Below are 22,721 nucleotides of genomic sequence, written 5' to 3' on the forward strand. Positions count from 1 at the left end.
CCCATTAATTTTTCTTCTTAACACCACCAGTCTCTTCTGTAGAGGTGGCTCCGTCAGTCTCATGATTGCAAGCGGTCGTTTCAGCCGCGGGATTAAAAAGTAATCTAACCCGGTTTCCCCGGCAACGCTGCCCTCCAACTGAAGCCGGAGCGCGGTAGCACGTGACGGGGGGTGTGCGGCTGCCGCCCTCCCCGGAGTGTTGCTGGGGAGGCGCGTTCCAGAAAGTTCACTCTCCTCCTTCTCGGCGGCTTTCGAGAAAAGTCACAGCAGTCTCGGCTGGAAGCGGGGCAGGTACGATAGTCTGTGGGGAGCGGGTTGTCCCAGTTAAAGTCCGATATTGTGGATTCCGGTTAAATCGGAGCAGCCGCTTATTTAGGACAACTTTTTTCAGAACAAAATCGGATCGAGTGGATTGCCGGGATTCCCTTGGGTTTATCTGGGATACTCGTCGTTATGTGTCGTATCACGTGGGAGATCATGGTCTTTCCTCGACTATGATCGTTGTTGGCCAGTGTCTTTACAAGACGGGTGACCCCAGCCATGACCAATACCCTTCAGAGACTGTCTGCCCTGGTGTCAGTGGTCGTTTAACCAGGACTTGTGATGTGTACCAGTTGCTCATACGACCATCCACCACCTGGTCCCATGTCTTCATGTGACCCTGATCTGGGGGCTAGGCGGGTGCTACACCTTGCCCAGGGGTGACCTGCAGGCTGGTAGAGGGAAGGAGCGTCCTACACTTCCTTTGGTAGAGGCATATCACTACCCCACTGCCCTATTTGGGACACTGTTTGGCTTAATTGGGACAGGAGAGTGTTGCTGGACAGGTTCTAACTGTGCTGTACTGTCAATTGTTCACACTTGTGTGGCCGGGACGCCAACCTGCTGAGAGCGCACTATTTTCAAATAGCTGCAGCTGCGTGCGTTTGTGTTCAAAAAAAGTGATTTTTGTCATTGATGGTTGGTGAGAATTAAGCAGCAAGGCAGCTCAGAACTGTTTTGCCCAATGCAGTTTCAAGCATTCAGGCTTGGGGATGCCAGAAACGGCCAGGAGTGAAAATGAAGCTATTTCATTGCTTCAGCCAGTCAGAAACTACAAGGAATTTGAAGGTATCAACAGTCATTTTGAATGCTACAATGAAAATGAAGATTTGGAGGATGCAATCATCAATTGAATGAAGGCAGTCCATTATCTGCACTGATTTTGTTCATTACGTACACTGGGTGAATTCCTCGGTCAATAACTATTATGAATTAATACAGTTTTATAGTACTATTGATGGCATTCTTATTTGTTCTGTAATTAAATACATAATTTGTAACTCTGTTTGTTCTACACTTTTTAAAAACTGTTTCCATGGAACTTCAGCTAATTGGGCCAAAATATGGTGGCCCAAATGTGCCCCAGTTAACCGGAATCCGCTGTGTTTGGAAATACCAATGTTGCGGCACTCTGTTCACCATGCAACGTTTGCAACTTGTACGGAAGTAGAGTTTATTTTCACATGCGTGTGTACAATGAGATACAAGCTACACAGCCTCAGTTGTAGCCCAGATTAGGCTGCAGTGTCATCTGTTGCAGCCACCTAGGAGAGGTGACAGCGGTGTCCATGCTGGATTGGGGGCTGTCCCTCCTGTCGGTGCTGCCCTCCAGTGTTCGCTTGGTTGAAGATGAGCTGCACTGTTCTTGCTGACAATGTTCATGGACTTGGGAATACAGTTGCCTCCTTTTCTTTTCCCCCTGTGTGACTGTTCACTGTTATCTTATGTGCTGTGGTATGACTGTTGGTACTGTAGAGCAGACTTGATGGGCCAAGTGGTTTAATTCTGCTCCTATGTCTTATGGTCTTACTGTATTCTGCACCTTGGCCCTGGAGGAAGACTGTTTTGTTTGGCTGTGTTCTAGATTTATGTGTATTTGTGTCTGGTTGTGACAATTAGACTTGAACTTGTGTTCAATATTTCAAGCATCTGCAGAATCTCTTGTGTTTATGAAAATGTGACGAGCAAGACAGTTGGAGTCAAATACTTGGTAGTGCACAAGGTGGTCGCAAACCAATTCCTATGCTCCCATTAAACTCAACTGTTTCCCTTGATGTTCAAATTAATTTTCAGAGCTATATATACATACATAGCGTAAATGCCACAAGAATTATCTTTTTGCAGCAACAGAGTATATTACAAACATGGCAATGCTAAATTTAAATTAACATACTTTGCACATAATTAACTAATTCTGTCTTCTCTCTTGATATTTCAAAATGTGAATTAAGAGTGTTTTCAAGCAATAACAAAATTCATGTACATCGAAACATTCAGTGAAATGTGTTTGCATCAAATCAGCGAGGATTGTGCTGGGCAGCTCACAAGTGGGGCCAACATAGTGTGCCCACAACTCTCAAACCCAAAGTCTACGTCTTTGGAATGTGGGAGGAAACTTGTTATGCAGAAAAAGTACAAACTCCTTACAGGCAGTGGCAGGAATTGAACCCTGATCAATGATTACTGGTACTGTAAAATAATATACTAATCTCTACACTACTGTGTTGCCCTGAGTCTGCGATTTTGTGTTTATAAAGCAAGTGACAGTATGCTGCTGTAAATAGACTCAAAAGTAGGGAAAATGTCAAAACTAAAAGTATTATACATGAATATGCAAAATATTTGAACGATGAATAAGTAGTGAGAAATGAATTTGATCTGACAAGTCTTAAAATTACCTGATTTCTAGGTGAACAACGAGGCTGAGAACAGTGTATTCACTTTGAAAGAATAGGATGAGAAAATTATAGAAAATAGTGTAGCTTTAATAATAAATTTACCCACTGAAACAATGGAGGATGTCAAAGCAGAGTGCTAGCAATTGCTTTGATTTTTGACCCTCCTAATTTGAATATTCTCGAGGCTTTGGATGGTACTGATGAAAGTCGGAAAGATTAAGTCTGAGCTAGAATGGAATAGAGGAGATGAGAAAATGGTTGAGTGATAGAAACTCGTTATTTTGGGGTGGGGAAATAAGAGTGATGTATAGGAATGATCAGCTGGTTAGAGGTCAATCATATTGGGATGTTAAAGGTGTGCTTTCTGAAGTTACTACAAAATACAGTTGCCTCCTTGGACATGGGGTCTGAGATCAGAAAAGTCAATGATCTGAAATGTTAGCTGTTATGAAGTTTTAGTCTGTCCACCATTGCGTCTTCCTTGTCACTATAATACCTTTACCGCAGAGCTTTTCTTATATTAGCTTGTTCTCAAATACTCTCATTAAAGCTCTCTGTTCTTACTTTGGTCACCTCTTCTAATGTTTTATGTTTAAAATTCTACTCTGCAGAAAAAAATTGAAACAATGGAAAATACCCTAATTCAAAACTGAAAATCCTGGAAAGCCTCAGCAGATCGGACAACATCTGTGGAATGAGAAACAGTCTATGGTTCACATCAAAGATCCTTCATCAGAACTGCATTTCAATGTGGTCTAAAGAGTACTTATGCCTGTTTGGTCTAAAAACCATTGGAGGTCTTTGTCAGAGCAATTACTATTTGAATTTTTTTCGATTGACATGGATGTTTACCTTTCAGTGGATTGCAGTCATTGAAACTTTCTCACTGTCTTGAATTTTCTTCATAAAAAGTTGTCCCAAAATGATCAATCATTAAAGCTGTTTTCATTACTGAAGTTCAAAGTGCATACATGTTACCAGATACCTTGAGATTATTTTGCAAACATTTAGAGGAAAATTAAAAATACAGCAGAATTTATGAAAACCATAGAGACTGACAACCAATGTGCAAAATAAGACATTGTGCAAATAATAAAAAAGATATTCGGAACATGAATTTTAAAGATCGCTTGAAAGTGAGTAGGTTGTAGAATTGATTCTGGGTTGTGATGAGTGAAGTTAACCACACCAGTTCAGGAGACTTGTGGTTGCAAGCTTATATTTGTTCCTGAACCTGTTGGTGTGGGACCCAAGGCCTCTATACCTTACTGTACTTTTTTTTGCATGGCACTATGACTTGTATTTCAGTAATAGCTCATCCTCTGATTCTGCTTTCTCTTTCACATTACACCCACACCTTTTCACAAGAATTATTCCTTCTCATAAGCTTCCAACATAAAAAAGAGCAATGTGACAGACATACCAGTTTTGACTGCTTAGCAATTCTCTAAATTTTCATTTTCTACTGAACCAACTGAATTTCTTCTGTATGTACATGATTCTTGTCTTCCCCCCCATTCTTAAAACTACAATTGACTCAGATTCTTGTTGCACATCTTTAAACTTTCCCCCTCCCACATTATAATAATACTGTTGTGGCGGATGACCTCCCAGGGGAATACCACGGAGACCAGTTTACTGGCATTGAGCATGGGTCTGTGGTGCAGATGGGGAAGAGAAGAGCAGTAGTGATGACGGGGCTCAATAGTCAGAAGAACAGACAGAAGATTGTGTGGATGTGAATGGGACACCTGGATGGTATGTTGCCTCCCAGGTGCCAGGGTTAGGGATGTCTTGGTTTGCATCCACTGCATTTTGAGGGGGTGGAGGAGATCAGCCAGATGTATTCATATCAATGACATGGGAAGGAAAAGCAAAGAGGTCCTGAAGAGAATTCAGAGAGCTAGGCAGAAAGCAGGACCTCCAGAGTAGTAATTTCAATGTGCCAGTGAGGGTAAAAACAGGATGATTTGGCAGATGAATGCCTGGCTGAGAAGCTGGGGCAGAGCTTCAGGTTCTTGGATCATTGGGATCTCCTCTGGGGGAGGGATGACTTATACAAAAGGGACGGGTTGCACTTGAACCTAAAGGGGACCAATACTCTAGCGGGCTGGTTTGTTAGAGTGATTGGAGAGGTTTTGAACTAAGCTGACGAAATGGGAGCCAGAGTGAAAGGAGTCAGGATAGGACAGATGGTGAAAAACCAAAGATAGTATGCAATCTGTCCATCAAGAAGGGCAGGCAGGTGATAGGACAAAATGGTAGCCAGCAGGGTGATCATCGGTACATTAGGGATGCAGAACCAAAAAGGGTAACAAATGCAGTTAAAGTGTTATATCTGAATGCACAGAGTATAAGAAATAAGTGCCTAAGAAGAATAATCTGGGCTGCCTTAATGACTATCGCCCAGTAGAACTCACATCAGCAGTGACGAAATGTTTTGAGAGGTTGGTTATGACTAGACTGAACTGCCTCAGCAAGGACCTGGACCTACTGCAATTTGCTTATTGCCACAGTAGGTCAACGGCAGACGCAATCTCTATGGCTCTCCACACAGCTTTAGACCAGCTAGACAACACAAACACCTATGTCAGGATGGTGTTCATCAACTATAGCTCAGCATTTAATACCATCATTCCCACAATCCTGATTGAGAAGTTGCAAAACCTGGGCCCCTGCAATTGGATCCTTGGCTTCCTAACCGGAAGACCACAGTCTGTGCCGATTAGTGATAATATATCCTCCTCACTGACAATCAACACTGGCGCAGTTCGGGTATGTGCTTAGCCCACTGCTCTGCTCTCTGTATACACATGACCGTGTGGCCAGGCATAGCTCGAAAACCATCTATAAGTTTGCTGACAATACAGCCATTGTTGGTAGAATCTCAGGTAGTGACGAGAGGGTGTACAGGAGTGAGGTATGCCAACTAGTGAAATGGTGCCACAGCAACAACCTGGCACAACGTCAGTAAGAGCTGATTGTGGACTTCAGGAAGGGTAAGACGAAGGAGCACATTCCAATCATAGAGGGATCGGAAGTGGAGAGAGTGAGCAGTTTCAAATTCCTGGGTGTCAAGATCTCTGAGGATCTAACCTGGTCCCAACATATTGATGTAGTTATAAAGAAGGCAAGACAGCGGCTATACTTCATTAGGAGTTTGAAGAGTTTTGGCATGTCAACAAATACACTCAAAAACTTCTATAGTTACACCGTCGAGAGCATTCTGAAAGGCTGCATCACTGGTATGGAGGGGCTACTGCACAGGACCGAAAGAAGCTGCAGAAGGTTGTAAATTTAGTCAGCTCCATCTTGGGTACTAGCCTACGAAGTACCCAGGACATCTTTAGGGAGCGGTGTCTCAGAAAGGCAGCATTCTTTATTAAAGATATCTAGCACCCAGGGCATGCCCTTTTCTCACTGTTACCATCAGTTAGGAGATGCAGAAACCTAAAGGCATAGACTCAGCAATTCAGGAACAGCATCTTCCCCTCTGCCATCCGATTCCTAAATAGACATTGAAGCTTTGGACACTACCTCACTTTTTTGATATACAGTATTTCTGTTTTTGCACATTTAAAAAATTTATTCAATATATGTAATTGATTTACTTGTTCATTTATTATATTTCATTTTATTATTATTATTATTCTTTTCTCTCTCTGCTAGATTATGTATTGCATTGAATTGCTGCTGCTAAGTTAACAAATTTCACATCACATGCCAGTGATAATAAACCTGATTCTGATTCTGATCTTGTTACACTTTTACAGATTGTCAGGTATGATGTTGTGGCCATCACTAAATCATAGCTGAAGGATGGCTGTAGTTGGGATTGACTGTCCAAGATTATACATTGTGTTAGAGAGATAGGAAGGTAGGCAGAGGGGGTGGAATGGCCCTGCTAGTAAAGATGTGATATAGGATCGGAAGATGCTGAATCCTTGTGGGTTGAGTTAAGAAACAGCAAGAGTAAAAGGGACCCTAATGGCAGTTACATACAGGCCTCCAAACAGTAGCTGGGATGTGGACTACAGATTACACTGGGATAAGATGCTATGAAAAGGGCCATGTTATGATAGTTGGGAGATTTTTACATGCAGATAGATTGTGGAAATCACGTTGGTAATGGATCTCAAGAGTAAATTTGTTGAATGCCTATGAGATGGCTTTTTAGAACAGTTTGTTGGTGAGCCTTCTAGGGGATCAGTTATACTGGATTGGGTATAAAGTGATGAACTGGAGGTGATTAGGGTGCTTAAGGTAAACGAACCCTTAGGAGGCAGTGATCACAATATGATTGAGTTCAAATTGAAATTTGATAGCAAGAAAGTAAAGTCTGACATAGCAGTATTTCAGTGGAGTAAAGGAAATTGTTATGAGAGAGGAGTTGGTCAAAGTAAATAGGAAGGAGATACTAGTAGGATGGCAGCAGAGCAGCAATGGCTTCAGTTTCTGGGGAAAAAAGAGGAAGATGCAGGATAGATGTATTCCAAAAACAAAGAAATACTCAAATGGCAAAATAGTATGACCATGGCTGAAAAGGGAAGTCAACGCAAATGTAGAAGCAAAAGAGGGCATACAACAAGGCTAAAATTAATGGGAAGATTGAGGTTTGGGAAGCTTTTAAAAACCTACAGAAAGCAACTAAAAGAATCATAAGGAGGGAAAAGATGAAATATGAAAGCAAGCTAACAATATCAAAGTGGATAGAGAAAGCTTTTCCAAGTATATAAAAAACAGAAGAGAGGTGAGAGTGAATATAGGACCACTAGAAAATGAACTGGAGAAATAATGTGTAGGCCTCTGTTAGTTTCGATAGACCATGGATTTGCACCTTGGAAAGTTTCCAGGGTGCAAACCTGGGCAAGGTTTTTTTTAATGGAAGACCGGCAGTTGCCCAAGCTGCAAGTCTTCCCTCTCCACGCCACCAATGTTGTCCAAGGAAAGGGCATTAGAAATAATAATGGGGAGAAGGAGATGGCAGAAGAATTAAATGAGTATTTGCATCAGACTTCACTGTGGAAGATACTAGCAGTGTGCCAGGTGTTGAAAGGCATGAGGGAAGAGAAGTGAGTACAGTTGCTATTACAAGGAAGGTGTTCAAAAAGCTGAAAGACCTAAAGGTACATAAGTCACCTGGACCAGGTGAACTACACCCTAGGTAAGGGTAGAGATTGTGGAGGTATTAGTAATGATCTTTCAGGAATCATTGGACTCTGACATGATTCTGGAGGATTGGAAAATTGCAAATGTTACTACACTCTTTAAGAAAGGAGGGAGGCAGTAGAAAAGAAATTATAAACTAGTTAGTCTGACCTCAGTGGTGGGGAAGATGTTGGAATCAATTGTTTAGGATAAGGTCATGGAGTGCTTGGTAAGCTAGGACAAAGTCAGCATGGTTTCCTTAAGGGAAAATCTTACTTGATAAACCTGTTGGAATTCTTAGAGGAGATTACAAATAGGATAGATAAAGGGGATGTAGAGAATATTACATATTTGGATTTTCAGAAGCCCTCTGACAAGGCTGCTTACCAAGTTAAAAGCCCATGGTATTACAGGAAAGGTACCAGCATGGTTAGAGCATTGGCTGATTGGTAGGAAGCAGCGAGTGGGAATAGAAGGTTCCTTTTCTGGTTGGCTGCCAGTAACTAGTGGTGTTCCGCATGTGTCTGTGTTGGGACTGCTTCTTTTTATGCTATATATCAATGATTTGGACGATGGAATAGATGGCTTTGTTGCCAAGTTTGCAGATGATATGAAGATTGGTGGAGGGGCAAGTAGTGTTGAGGAAGCAGGTAGGCTGCAGAAGGACTTAGATTAGGAGAATGGGCAAGAGAGTGGCAAATGAAATACAATGTTGGAAAATGCATGGTCATGCACATTGGTAGAAGAAATAAATGTGCAGACTATTTACTAAATAGGGAGAAAATCCAAAAATCTGAGATGCAGAGGGACTTGGGAGTCCTTGTGCAGAACACCCTGAAGGTTAACTTGCAGATTGAGCCAGTGGTGAGGAAGGCAAATGCAGTGTCAGCATTCATTTCAAGAGTTCTAGAATACAAGAGCAGGGATGTGATGCTGAGGCTTTATAAAGCACTGGTGAGGCCTCACCTTGAGTATTGGCAACAGTTTTGGGCTCCTCATCTAAGAAACGATGTGCTGGTATTGGAGAGGGTTCAGAGGAGGTTCACAAGGATGATTCCGGATATAAAAGGGTTATCATATGAGATAAGTTTGATGGCTCTGGGCCTGGAATTTAGAAGGATAATGGGGAGGGGATTTCATTTAAACCTTTCAAATGAGGGCATAGCCTCAGAATAGAGGGGCATCCATTTATCACAGAGATGCAGAGAAATTTCTTAGGCCGGGGGTAATGAATTTGTTACCATGGGCAGCTGTGGAGGCCAGGTTGTTGGGAGTATTTAAGGCAGAGATTGATAGGTTCTTGATTGAACATGGTATCAAAGGCCAGGGAGTGGGCCTGATGCGGGGGAAAAAGATCAACCATGATTGAGTGGTGGAACGGACATGATGGGCCAAATGGCCTACTTCTGCTCCTATCTCTAATTCAAGCAGTATCCTGATAAATCTTCTTCTGCACTCTTTCCAAAGCCTCCACATTCTTCCCATAATGGAGCAACCTGAATTAAGACAAATGTGCCATACAACTGATCCTGCTATATCCTCTGATTGCCCTCTACACTGACCACAATGCTACCAAATATGAAACTTAAGACATATAAAATTACTTTCCTTTTTACAATTCTCAAATTTCATTTGCAGGGCTGGCATTACAATGCTATTTCCATCCAAGCTGTTATGCTATACTGCACCTCCGTATCAGGCTCTGAGATCCAATTGTGACAAATGAGTAATATGATTGGAATTTATAAGCCAAGACAGAATTGTCCTATTTCTTTGTCCGGATTTGAGCGAGTCACCTTGTTCGTTTACAAAAGGTTCATTTGTTACATTTACCATACCACTTTACTGCTTTCTTTTATGACACCATTCTTAATTTTTGTTTGGATTCCTTCAGAAAAGGTGGTATGAGAGCATGTTTTTTTTAAGAATCCAGAGATAATTTCAGAAAATTTCTCATTTAAGTGCAAAATAATCTTTAACCTCTCAGAATTTCCATCTTGATTGTCCCAGCAAAGTTCTTCAACAACATAATGCCTGGTACATGTCATCAGTATGTATGTTGGGCATTAAGTAGTTCAGTATACTCTTATATCCATGTCAGACCATATTGCCAGATTGAACCCACACCAATACATAAAATTATGTACAAATATATAGAGGGACATGCTCCAGTACAACAGCAAGAGATTGTTACATGGGCTTGTTGGTATTCTTTTGAAGAAGACAAAAGAACTGGTGTTCTGACCACTATTGATCTTTTAATTAACATTGCTACAGAGTAGACTGCATGGTTATTTCTAAATTGTTGTTTGAGAGCTTGGATAAAATTGATTTCCATTTCCTCAATACTTAAAAAAACTTTTCAAAATATCCCTAATAGATTCTAACAGATGCTTTTGAAAAGTTCATAGATCACAAATATAGGTTTCTTATTTTCCTGTCCGTTTACAATTAGGTGTTCAGAAAACTTGGATCAAAGGATAGCAAAGCAAAATTTGTTTCTGATCATTTTCAGTCAAATTAATACAGCAGCATTATGCTATTTTGGTTTCGTCAAAGTGGTAAAACATATCGAGGTGTTTTAACAGATGAGCATAAGGCAAACATTTGGCACTCATTCACTTATAGGTACCAGGACATGCGACCAGTGCTATCAAATGCAAGTCACAGTAGCTAAGAAAATTTTAGTTATGTACACAGCAAAAAGGTTGAGCTGGAGAAGAAATTCCAGGGTAAAGGGCCAAAATGTAGATAGCAGCAGTAAAATGAAAGAAATTGAAGATGGAAAAGGGGCTCCATGGAATGGGAAGTTTCCATAAAAAAATAGTTCTGGAGAAGATTGTGGAGATTGAAGTAAGGCCCTGAAAACAGCTGGGCAAGGATCTAGATCGAATAATGCAGCTGCGATGCATAAATGGAACTGGGTGTCAGTTGGAATACATGAATTATGTAACCTTTTAGAGGTCATTTGATGTCTGAGCAGCCCTGAATACTTAGAATACTGCATACTTGAGATACAAAGGGATGGATGGCAGCTTCAACAGCAGATGGAGGTTTGAGCAAAGACTAGTGAGGAAATGCATTTCTGTTTTTGTATCACTTACATTCCAATTGCAACGTAGAGTTGAATTACAAACTTGTTAAGAAAACCTGCTTGGGGGAGAAAAGAGTCAAGTAAAATAGCACTTCATCATGATGACTCATTTGAGAATTGCATTGCTAACTTTGGGGAACTACAAAAAGGGAAGGTTGCAAAATAAGTTGTCAGCTAATATTTGATGAGAGGTAGTAATTTGGCTTCAGTTTAATATACCTGGAGAACAACTGGGAAGGAGCTAGTTGTTTTCCAGTTATTTATTTATTGAGACACAGTGCAGAATAGTCCCCTTAAATCACACTGCCCAGCAATCCCCCAATTTAATCCCAGCCTAATCACTGAACAATTTACAATGCCCAATTAACCTACAAACCAGTACATCTTTGGACTGTGGGAGCAAACCGGAGCACCCCGAGGAAACCCAGCCGATCACGGGGAGTTATATTAAAGTGAAATTCCATTAGAGAGATGAATTTCAGTGTTTCTCTGTAACGATCATTACCAAATGGTATTTAATTGTGAAGAAATGCTTTACGTGTTACACTAAGTATGGTATCAAGGCACCCTGGCATAACTGAATTCAGTGGGCAAACAGCTCAGAAGTTAGGGTCATATGTCACAGAAAGAAACACGGTTGCTAATGCAGGTTATTCACTGCAGGAGTTCTTCAGGCACTGTCCTCAGCCCAATTATCTCATTTACTCTATCAATTACTTCCTTCATCATGTCAGAGGTGCAAGTGTTTGTTGATAAATGCGCAACATTTAATTCTATTTGTAAGTCCTCAGAAATAGAATACTGCAGTCAGCAAGAGGCAAGATCCAGATGACATTTAATCATGGGCTGATAAGTGGCAAGTGCAATTCTTGCTGCAAAAGTACCAAGCAATGACCATCTCCAACATCGAGTGAACCAGTATCTCAGCTGAAACACCTCCACATTTAATGTGGATAAAGAACAGGGCAGAGGCAAGTGCTTTGACACCCCAAGGCTTTTCCACTATCTACAGTGGATGAAGTACTCAATCGCCTGCCTTGGGTGCAGCCGCAACAACACAAGTAGTTCAAAAGCATGCAGGACAAAGCAGCCTGCTTGATTGCAGCTCATTCACTACTAACGATCTGTGGCTGCAGTGTGTGCCGTTTACAAAATACAGGGCAGTTATACAGCAGTGTCTCTGACTCTGATCCTCCACCACAAGGGAACACCACCATTCCTTTATTGACATTTGATCTAAACTCTGGCACTCTGTATAAAGCAGCAGGATGACAACAATTCAAGAATGAAGCTCATCACCATCTTCTCAAGTGCAACTCAGAAAGGGAAAAAAGTGCTGTCCATGCCTGCAATGCATATATCTCGAAGACTGGATAAATTAAAAATAATTGCAGTCAACCACAAACAAGAGAAAATCTGCAGATGCTGGAAATCAAAGTATTACACAAAATGTTGGAGGAACTCATTTCTTCATTCTTCAATTCTCTTCATCTATCTTGTAGCCGCAAAGAATTCAAACAGATTTATCAAACATTTTCTTTTTTATACATCTGAGTTATTCTTGACAATTGCATTATTGAGTCAAGTGACCTGTTAAGCACAAAACTTCAATAATCAGTTCTTGTGTTTGCATTCCTGCCAAATTAACTGGGATTTTGTATCCAGTTTCTCTTTACCCCCTTTCTTGAATTGCACGGTCATTTTTGCTATGCTCCAAATTGCAGGAATCATTATAAAATCTGGAGAATCCAGTAGCTCTCTAACCACCTCTTTGGGATGTAGGCATACAGATTGAGTATTTACTATTTTTTTTTGATCCAATATATTCTTTATTCACATTAGTATCTTTGTTTCTTATAATTTCTGCAATTATCTTTGTGCCTTCCACTGTGGATAGATCCTAAATATCTATTATTTTCTTAATCCTTTAAAAATTTCACCTGCCTCTAATGTAAGATCTATGTTTTGAACTTCATTTTTGCATACCTTTAAAGTCTTTAATAACGTAACATTCTTTCTACAGCTTTTAGGCCCCTCTTCACATTGATTCCTTGTACCTCATTGACTATAACTGAATCACAATGTAGGCTGAAGTACAGCTCAAGTTTTCCTGTGTTGATTTGGAAATAAAGTTCAATACTCTCTTTAATTTATTGTGCGTTGCTGTGTAACTGCTCCTTTTGAATACTCAGTTTATCATCAGCTTAAAAAAAAACACTGCATTGTTCAAACTGTTCATTATCCTATCGAATTTCGGTCACCATGGTAAATAGCTAACAGATCATGATATTTTAACTTTTGTCTTAAAGGAACATAATAAGTGTTGGAAAAACATAAAATTGTATATTGCCAGGTTACTTTCTCAAGAAAGTCCCCAAGACGCTATGTATTCCAAATATTGACCTGCTGTTCTTAACATGCAACAAGAATGCAAACCAAAATTTATGAGTCCCTGTTTGCATGTGTATTTCTGCCCTCAGTAAACAGACATGATCTCTATTTGGTTTTACACCTCCAGCTAAATATGAAATATTAAAGGTTCAAAGGTCAAGTTTAATATCAGAGAAATGTATCCAATATACTTCCTGAAATGCTTTTTCTTCACAAAACATCCATGAAAACAGAGAAATGGAGTACTAAGAGATAGGATCTACAAGTATTTAGATAGAGAGGGACTTATTAGGGAGAGTCAACATGGCTTTGTGTGACGTAGGTCATGTTTAACCAATCTATTGGAGTTTTTTGAGGAGGTTACCAGGAAAGTGGATGAAGAGAAGGCAGTGGATGTTGTTCACATGGACTTCAGTAAGGCCTTTGACAAAGTCCCACAAGGGAGGTTAGTTAGGAAGATTCAGTCGCTAGGTATACATGGAGAGGTAGTGAATTGGATTAGACATTGGCTCAATGGGAGAAGTCAGAGAGTGGTAGTACAGGATCACTTCTCTGAGTGGAGGCCTGTGACTCGTGGTGTGCCACAGGGATCTGGGTCCATTGCTATTTGTCATCTATATCAATGATCTGGCATTGATATAGATGACATAGATATATATGATATAGATTTTACTTTAATTGACAAAATCAAACCTGCCTCTACCACTTCTACTGGAAACTCATTCCACACAGCTACCACTCTCTGAGTAAAGAAGTTTCCCCTCCTGTTACCCCTAAACTTTTGGCCCCTTTCAACTCACGTCCTCTTGTTTGAATCTCCCCTACTCTCAATGGAAAAAGCCTATCCACATCAACTCTATCCCCCTCATAATTTTAAATACCTCTATCAAGTCCCCCCTCAACCTTCTATGCTCCAAAGAATAAAGACCTAACTTGTTCAACCTTTCTCTGTAACTTAGGTGCTGAAACCCGGGTAACATTCTAGTAAACCTTCTTGCAGATTTACAGCTTTGAACCCTTTGAGCCCATCTAAGGCTCTGAAAATTATGTTAATATCTTGGAAATTACCATAGAACCTTTGTTTTTTTTTAAACTTTTTTATTGTGTTTTCAAATAGTTACAGAATAAAAGTGTGTGAAAAAAAAATGTGTTACCCATCTCCCCTCCCCTTAACCCCTCCCCCTAACATCCCTATAGAAAAAAAGAAGAAAGAAAGAAAGAAAAAAAAAGGAATGCCTGGATATTGGAAGATCCCCACATGCTCCATGGAGTTCGTAATAACTTTAGTATATATATTTCTTTCTTTCCCCAAGTAACCAATTATTTCATCTTCGGAGCACCTATATATTTAATTCTATCTTTTGTAAATAAGGGCGCCAAATTTTCAAAAATGTTTCATATTTATCTCTTAAATTATAAGTAATTTTTTCAAGTGGAATACAGCCATAAATTTCTTTCTTCCAACGATCTATACTTAAATATGTATCCGATTTCCAAGTAACTGCAATAGCCTTTTTGGCTACTGCCAATGCAATTTTTATAAATTCTTTCTGATATTTATTCAATTTGGATATCGGTTTTATCCCTTCAATATCACCTAGTAAAAGTAATATTGGATTATGTGGAAGTAGTATTCCAATAATTTATTCCAATAAAACTCTTAAATTTGTCCAAAAAGGTTGAATTTTAGAACAAGACCAAGTAGAATGTAAAAAAGTACCAATTTCTTGGTTACATCGGAAACACTGATCAGATAAATTTGGGTTTAATTTATTTATTTTTTGTGGTGTAATATATAATTGATGTAAAAAATTGTATTGCACTAATCTTAATCGGACGTTTATTGTATTTGTCATACTCTCAAGACATAGTCTTGACCAATTTTTTTCTTCAATTTTAATATTCAAATCACTTTCCCATTTTTGTCTTGACTTATGGACTCCTTGTTTAATTGCCTGTTTTTGAATCAAATTATACATACAAGAGATAAATTTTTTAATCTTTCCTTTTTGAATTAAAGTTTCTATTTCATTGGATTTTGGTAATAACATTGTTTGACCTAATTTTTCTCTTAAATAAGCCCTTAGTTGAAAGTAACAAAAAAGAGTGTTGTTTGATACTTTATATTTATTCTTTAATTGATCGAATGACATTAATATACCTCCTTCAAAACAATCTCCTATATATCTAATCCCTTTTTGAAACCAGTTATATAAAAGTTGATTATCCATTGTAAAAGGAATAAGTCTATTTTGAATTAAAGATCTCTTTGCTAATAAGGATTTCTTTGTCTCATCGTCAACATTTATCTTATTCCATAAGTCAATCAAATGTTTTAATACAGGAGATTCTTTCTTTTCCCGTATCCATTTAGATTCCCATTTATATATAAAATCTTCTGGTGTGTTTTCTCCTATTTTATCTAGTTCTATTCTAATCCATGCCGGTTTATCTTTCTCAAAAAAAGATGCAATAAATCTAAGTTGATTTGCTTTATAATAATTCTTAAAATTTGGAAGTTGTAACCCTCCTAGCTCAAATTTCCATGTCAATTTTTCCAACGATATTCTTGACATCTTACCTTTCCAAAGAAACTTCCTCACATATTTATTTAGCTCTTGAAAAAACTTCTGGGGTAATTGTATTGGTAGTGATTGAAATAAGTATTGTAATCTAGGGAATATATTCATTTTTATGGTATTTACTCTACCTACTAATGTTATTGGTAATACCATCCATTTATCAAGATCTTCTTGAATTTTTTTCAATAGTGGTAGATAATTTAATTTGTATAAGTTCTTTATGTCATTATCAACTCTTATACCTAAATGTTTTATACCATTTGCCGGCCATCTAAATTGGGTTATTAATCGACATTGATTATAATCTCCTTTAGTAAGAGGTAAAATTTCACTTTTATCCCAATTTATTTTATAACCTGATATTTTCCCATATTCTTCTAATCTATAGGATAATTTACGCAACGAGTGCAATGGGTTTGTTAGATAAAGCAGAACATCATCAGCAAATAAGTTAATCTTGTATTCTTCTTGATTAACTCTGAAACCCTTAATATCTGGGTCCATTCTAATCAATTCAGCTAATGGCTCTATCGCCAACACAAATAAAGCAGGTGATAATGGACAACCTTGCCTAGTTGACCTTGTTAACTGAAATGGTGTTGAAATTTGACCATTTGTCACTACTTTAGCTTTGGGATTAGTATTTAAGGTTTTAATCCATTTTATAAAAGATACTCCTAATCCATATTTTTCCAATACCTTAAATAAAAAATCCCATTCCAATCTATCAAATGCTTTTTCTGCATCTAAAGCAACTGCCACGCTCATTTCCTCCCTCTTCTGCGCTAAATGAATTATACTAAATAACCGAGTTACATTATCTGCCGATTGTCTATTTTTAATAAATCCTGTTTGATCCATATGTACTAATTTTGGTAAGCATTTAGATAACCTATTAGATAAGATTTTTGCTATTATTTTATAATCAGTGTTTAATAAAGAAATAGGTCTATATGATGTTGGCTTTAAAAGATCTCTATCTTTTTTTTGCAATACTATTAAAATAGCTGTCGAAAAAGATTCTGGAAGTTTATGCGTTCTTTCCGCTTGGTGTATTAACTCCATAAAAGGAGGAATTAATAAATCTTTAAACTTTTTATAGAATTCAGGCGGAAAACCATCTTCTCCTGGAGATTTATTACTTTGAAATGATCCTAGGGCTTCTTCGACCTCTTTCAATGTAAAAGGCATATCTAATCCCTTCTGTTCTTCCGTATTTAATTTTGGAAGAGTTACTTGTGATAAAAACCTTTCTATCTTGACATTGTCATTTTGTGATTCTGATTTATACAACTCAGAATAAAAATTCTTAAAAGCTTCATTAATTTCTAAAGGTTTATAAGTAATTTTATTTACTCTTGTTCGAATTGCATTTATTGTTTTAGAAGTCTGGTCTGTTTTTAACTGCCATGCAAGAACCTTATGTGATCTTTCACCTAGTTCATAATATCTTTGTTTAGTTCTCATAATTGCTTTTTCTGTTTGATATGTTTGGAGTGTATTATATTGTAACTTCTTGTTAATAAGTTGTCTTCATTTTTCTTCTGTCATATTTCTTTGGGATTCTTTTTCTAATTTTGTAATCTCTTTTTCCAATTGATCTATTTCTATCATATATTCCTTCTTAATTTTAGAAGTATAACTTATTATCTGACCTCTCAAATATGCCTTCATTGCTTCCCACACTATAAATTTATCATCAACTGAATGTGAATTTATATCTAAAAAGAACTGAATCTGTTTTCTCATAAAATCACAAAAATCTTGACGTTTTAATAATATTGAATTAAATCTCCACCTATAAATTGATTCCTCTTTATCTATCATTATCATTGTCATTATTAAAGGAGAATGATCTGACACCATAAAACCTTTGTGATGCTTGGCATGTTTGTGCCTCCTCTGGCAAATGCGTTCGGAAGAAATCATTTGGTGAGAGTTTGATTATGTTCAGTTTTCGTTTAAATCTCTTTAAGGGATTCAGGCTTTTGAGAGCTCTTTCATTATTATACAACACTGAAAGATGAGTGAACCAACTTCCATGTTCTCTCCTAGGCAGACTTCCAATCAACTCAATCAGCCACTACCCGGCCCATCTGTAGTAGAGAACGTCGTTCCCACATTGGCCTCATTAGTCACCTCAGTATGTACAAAATCACAGTGAATGTAAATCATCCTCACTCCTCAGAGACTGTAATGAAAAAGGTTCTTACCGCCACAAAATCTCACGATGGCATTTGACATCTATCACTGTTCATTTTTATAATCGCCATTTACATTGTCTGAGGTACCTGTTTTCTTCCAGTAGCTTGAAGGATCAGTTTAGCTCAAATAAAAATAGAAAATGCTGCAAGCACTTGTCAAGTCAAGCAGCATACGTGGAAAGAGAAACAGTGTTAACACTGACAAAGGCACTTTTGTCGGGAGCTTATCTCAACAGTCAACATCTGACCTCCAAATGAGGAAATGCAGAACAGAGACATTCCCACCTCAGAACTATCAGAATCAGGTTTAATATCACTGGCATCTGTTTTGTTGTTTTGCGGCAGCAGTACAATGAGTACAGAATTTTATAAAACTATAAATTATAGTAAGCACATTCCTGTTAATTGAGGCACATTGGAACCCACACAATTTCTCCTAATTAAGCGGCTGCCCAATTACCGAAGTTTAATGGAAATAGTTAAAAAGTTATAAAAATAGCAAACTACCGTTTAACTGAGTAAGGGTTCGCAAATAAAATAGTGGAGGCATTTTTATGTTTCAGAAAAGCCATAGCAATTCATTTACTGAACACCAAAAGACTGAATTTAAAGTGCGCTAAAAAGCCTTCATCAGGTCAGCCTGGCCTCTTAAAGTGAAACCCCAACTCAATGCTGGTAGTTGTGAATTATGTACATTTCCCCCAATTACTTTGCCCTACATAGGCAACCCCACACACACCAGAATTCATTAAAACTGGCATTGTGAGTCCGTCTAGAGCTCGGACGAGCTGCCCAGCTCGGGTCCCATGTTCCAAGGGTGGAGGAACAGCAGGTGCCTCTGGCTTGTCCAGAGGTGCATTGACACACTCATGGTCATGTCATGATGGCAGGGGCACAGGAGTGGAATCCTCCAAGTCTTGGTGAGCTGGTTTAAGGCGATCTACTGAAATACGTTCAGGTTTACCCCTCTTATCTATGATAAAATTCTTTTCTCTCCATTCCAAAACGTGGAACGGGCCTAAGGGAAGTGCACTATACAGGGGAAGCACAAGTTCAGCAGCTCATGGAATGAAGCGGTGATAGAAATTCAAAATGCCTTAAAAACTCCTGTAGATTTTTAGTAGTGCGGGGCAATGGGAAATCCATAATAGGGTCTACTTTTGAAAGGAGGGGTTTCACACCTGTGGAGATGCAGTGGCTGAGGAAGTCAATGGTTGACAGTCCAAACTGGAATTCAGCAGGGTTAATAATCACTCTGTGTTGGCTTAAGCACTCAGAAAGTGTGCGGAGATTAGATACACGTTCAGATGCACTGGCGTCAAGTACGTCAACCAGGTGAACGGAAAGAAAATCCAAGTCTTTTTATACAGAGTCCATCAGCCAGTGGAAATTCTGTGCTGCATTTTTCAGCCCAAACAGGATGCACAGAAACTCAGAGGCCAAACGAGGTTATCACAGCCGTTTTGGGAATGTCCTCCGAGCACACAGGCACTGATGGTAGCCCCTAACCAGACTGACTTTAGAAAAAAATAACTTTCCAGCTAAATGTGCCAAAATGCCTTGGATGTGTGAGATTGGGTAATGATTGGGGCTGGTGACCTCATTTAGGTGTTTGTAATCACCATATGGGCAGCAACCACCATCAGACTTGGGGACCACATGGAAGGGTGAAACCCAGGGGCTTTTTGACTAGCATACAATTCTGAGTCTTTCTATGTTGGCAAACTCAGCCTTCATGGATGCTAGCTTTTTTGGGTGTTATCTACACACACAGGCACGGACTGGTGGGCCAGTTGTGGAAATGTGGTGCTCAAACCCTTGTTTTGTGACTGTCATGGGAAATGTGTGCTTGGTGAGGTTTACGAATTTGCCCAGCAGTCGAGTAAACTCACACATGGTGGTGCATGCGTTTGACAGAGTCAATATGGAGAACTTACTGGGGGAGCAGGGTAACGACCCAAAGTCCTTGACATCCACAAGCCAGCAGTTCCTAAGAGCAACCAACAGCCCTGGGCCCACAGAAAATTTGCACCAAGCAGATGCCTGCCCATTTTAGCCAGGAAGAAGTCCCATGTGTAATGTTGCCCACTCAAGCAGAGCGTCACCCATCGTGTCCCGTAAGTCTGGACCTTGCTGCCGCTGGTGGCCTCCAGTGAGGTTTTGTCACTCTTTGCCTTCTGATCAATAGGCGCACAGTGGCAGCACACTAACTTGAGTACCTGCATCACACAAGGAGCATCTCCCTGAAAGGGTGTCCGTAATGAACAGTAGATGAAACCTACAGTGTTCACAGACTTCTGATGTCCTGATGTGCTGGCACTGTCAAAACTGCGAGGCGGTCAGCACTTCTTAGTGTTCCTACCAAAGCAAACATGGTAAAAGTACAGGCCCAGCGTAGTCTGTTTCTCAAACGTCGGCGTCCTTATGTTGAGGCCTTGCTGACCACGCTTATTGAGGTAGAAAAAAGAGGAATGATGCATCACTGCCTGGCTGAGTGCAGACTACCGGCCCTTTTAGCAAGCTCCCTATAACCCTTCATGGGTGCATTATCGAGGGCTATGCGAATCGGATCAGACATCTGCTGCATGACGAATTCTTAAAAATAAAACAAGGATGGTGATTTCCCAGATGAGATAGCATGTGGTCCACTAGCTCCGAAGTCCATTGCCAAGGCTAGGCAAGAAGAGCAACTCAGACTCCGGTAGTTGAAAAGTCTGTAAAAGACGAGTATTTATTGTGTTCAGGTGGGTGTTCTAGTACACTCACCACTCTCACATCCGTGGAGTTGCTGAGCGATGCTTCTACATAGAAATATTTGGCATTGGCGGCGGAGATTACTTGAAGCGTGAATTGGATGAACCAAGAGGCGGCATTTTACTCCCAAAGCTCTGGCAGCTTCCAAGTGACCGTGTTGACTGGCACGTTCAATAACTCTTGAGTCGTCCTAGAGCATTGGGGTCACCAATGTAGGTTTTCGCAAATAAAACAGCGGAGGTGTTTTATGTTTCAGAAAAGTCATAATAGCTCATTTATTGAACACAAAAGATCTTAACTCAAAGTGCGCTAAAAACCCTTTATGTAATTATGTCATCACGTCAGCCTTTTAAAGTGAAACCCCAACTCAATGGCAGTGTTTGTGAATTATGTACATTTCCACCAATTACTTTAACCTACAGTGACAAATAATGTATTTAAATAAAACAGGGGCAAGATAAAATGGGTGGGAGGATAACATGGTGGTTCACACAATGCCTTACAGTACTGGCCACCCAGGTTCAGTTCCCGCCGCTGGCTGTTTGTACGTTCTCCCCATGACTGCACGGGTTTCCTCCCACAGTTCAAAGGTGTGTTGGTTGGTAGGTTAATCGATCATTGTAAATTGCCTTGAGATTAGGCTAGGATTAAATCGGGGGATTGTTGGGCAGTGTGGCTTGAGAGGTCAAGAGGGCCTGTTCCACACTGCATGTCAATAAATAAACAAATAAATTTGAACACTACCAATGCTACTACAGTACTATAAAATTATGTATTTCTTCCAAACAGTTATTGATGGAGGAATTCATCCATATCCTGTCAAGTATGGGGTGTTCACGGAGGGGGTAGCACCTCTGGTGAAGGGGTTTCTCATGTCCATTCTGGGGCAACTCACTCACCTTTGGTCCCCACCAGATACTCAGCTCTTACCTGTGGCTCCATGTAGCAGTTTGCATGTGACAGCAGCCGCAGCCCGGTACACGGCTTCAATAGGTGGGCTAACCCATGAGAACACAAACAATGGTGTGTGTGTTCCCTTGGTTTACCCTTTCTGAAGTACACAATCAGTTCTTTGATCTTATTGATGTTGACTGAAAGCCTCATACCCCAGTATAACAGGGGCATACATGTGAAGACAGCTCCAGCAGACTGGGTGGATGAGATCAACAGTTAGATCCAATGGCATCATCATGGTTATCCACTGCCACCAAGGAAGACCCCAGTTGCAGATGACTTCTCATACCACTGGACTTAGACTTCTGAGATCAAAAGAGTGGAAATGTCCCAGCAACAGCTTTTCCACTCTTAAAAAAAACTCGCTACACAGGTTTCGTTGTCATCGTTGGATACAGCGGACAACGTACATGCTGCCATGTTCTTTTAATTGATAGTAATTGAACAGAATTAGTGCCTTTATACAATACTTACAACGATTGCAGCCCCAAAATCTTTATTTTCATTGTAGCATTTAAGATGATCGCAGATACCTTCAAAATCTTCAAAGTTCATAACTGGTTGAAATAGTGAAATTGTTTCATTTTCACTCCTGGCGTTTTCTGGCATCTCCAAGCCTGAATGCTTGACACCACAATGAGCAAAGCAGTTCTGAATTGTCCTAGTAATAATTTCTCACCAACTTTCAGTAATAAAAATCTCTGCTTTTTGAACACGAACACAGGCAATTGACACCATTTAAAAACTGTTGCTCTAAGCGTGGTGTAGTGCCCAGCAGCCACACATGTCACTTTGGTGACATGCCAAATCTCCTCAAACTCCTAATGAAATATAGTCACTGTCGTGCCTTCTTTGTAACTGCATCAATATGTTG

The 22,721-nt window shown here is 39.6% G+C and overlaps 1 long non-coding RNA gene across 1 annotated transcript; it reads left to right on the forward strand.

The window, feature by feature from the left end:
- The first annotated feature begins 152 nt into the window (after positions 1-152).
- LOC140719792 (uncharacterized) lies at positions 153-3,676 on the forward strand. The gene is made up of 2 exons (XR_012097005.1): positions 153-291; positions 3,332-3,676. It is a non-coding gene; the product is annotated as an uncharacterized lncRNA (long non-coding RNA).
- The last annotated feature ends 19,045 nt before the right edge of the window (positions 3,677-22,721 follow it).

The sequence above is a fragment of the Hemitrygon akajei genome, chromosome 32 (assembly GCF_048418815.1).
Source record: "Hemitrygon akajei chromosome 32, sHemAka1.3, whole genome shotgun sequence".
In the NCBI taxonomy this organism is placed as follows: Eukaryota; Metazoa; Chordata; class Chondrichthyes; order Myliobatiformes; family Dasyatidae; genus Hemitrygon; species Hemitrygon akajei.